Source organism: Cynara cardunculus, unplaced genomic scaffold (genome assembly GCF_001531365.2).
Source record: "Cynara cardunculus var. scolymus isolate 2C unplaced genomic scaffold, CcrdV1 Un_Scaffold_2839, whole genome shotgun sequence".
Taxonomy (NCBI): Eukaryota; Viridiplantae; Streptophyta; class Magnoliopsida; order Asterales; family Asteraceae; genus Cynara; species Cynara cardunculus.
Window position 1 is genome coordinate 71,059 of NW_020201237.1, and position 1,326 is coordinate 72,384.

A 1,326-nucleotide genomic window follows, 5' to 3' on the forward strand; every position below is an offset into this window, starting at 1 on the left:
GTAATATTAATAGTAATTACGAAGTTTTGGTCTTCTAAAAACCGATGTTGTATAGTTTTTAGTCACAAAACCTGCAATTTTGTATAATCTTGAAAATGATTTTCAATTAAGATGAGTTTTTGTATAAAAATTATTGTCATGGAACCAGAGGAGCTCTAGTTGGTCATGACCCATTGGGTGAGGAACCAGATGAGCTCTAGTTTAACATCGATGAAGGAGTTCATGGATGTAATGTTGGATTGCATGATATAGAAGCCTTCGAGAACAAACCAGAGGCTCTAGATAAGCATTGTTAATCCATTATATAGAACCAGAGGAGCTCTGGTTAAATACATATGTAGCATTTAGGTGGCCAGAGGCTCTGGATAGTAGAACCAGAGGCTCTGGATGAAAAATGCATATTAAAAAAATTAAGTGTGATGATGAAATTGTTGCTCCCCCTCAAATGATGCAAGAGTAAGGATTTTGAGGTTTTCAAAGACTCCCCCTCAAACAAATAATAATGAAGAATTTGGGAGCCAGAGGCTCTGGTCTATACAACAAGAGGCTCTGGTTGTGAAAGATGATAAATGTATGAAAGGTGGCTAAGTGGAAGGGAAGTGTATAAAAGGGTCTTTGAGACCAGAGGAGCTCTGGTTTCGAAGAGAGGAAAGCCAGAGGCTCTGGTCTTTAGAACCAGAGGCTCTGGTTGTGAAGCAAAGAAAATGGGTATTTGAAAATGGTTAAGTGTATGTGAAAGAATATGATGGATGAACCTTTGAGACCAGAGGAGCTCTGGTTCCAAAGATTGTAAATCCAGAGGCTCTGGGTGGGAAGAGAATACTTAGTGAATGAAAACTAAGTATATGCCTTGGACCAGAGGGGCTCTGGGTCCAAAGAAAAAAAATGAGAAGATGAAATGAATGAATGCTTAAGTCCAAGATTGAGACACAATAGGATGTAGACTCAAAGAATTGGATTCCAGAGGCTTTGGTCTACATAACCAGAGGCTCTGGTGAGTAAGAGAATACTTGGTAGAAATTACTAAGTATTTGCTTTGGACCAGAGGGGTTCTGGTTTCAAAGGTGATGGAGATTGTTTGCCAAAAATTATTCGAAGTAAATCTAAATTGCCAAAGGCTCTGGTCTTTATGACCAGAGGCACTGGTTTAGGATACTTGGAGTTTATGGCTAAAATTTTATATATCACTTATAGGCATAACCATAAGATATTGAAGATCTCTAGTTACAAGCTAATGAGTGACTTTAAGTGGTGAGATTCTGCATACCCATCTTGCTGACTAGGAATAAAAATCTTTTCTCATCAAGAGCTTTTGTGAAAATGTCA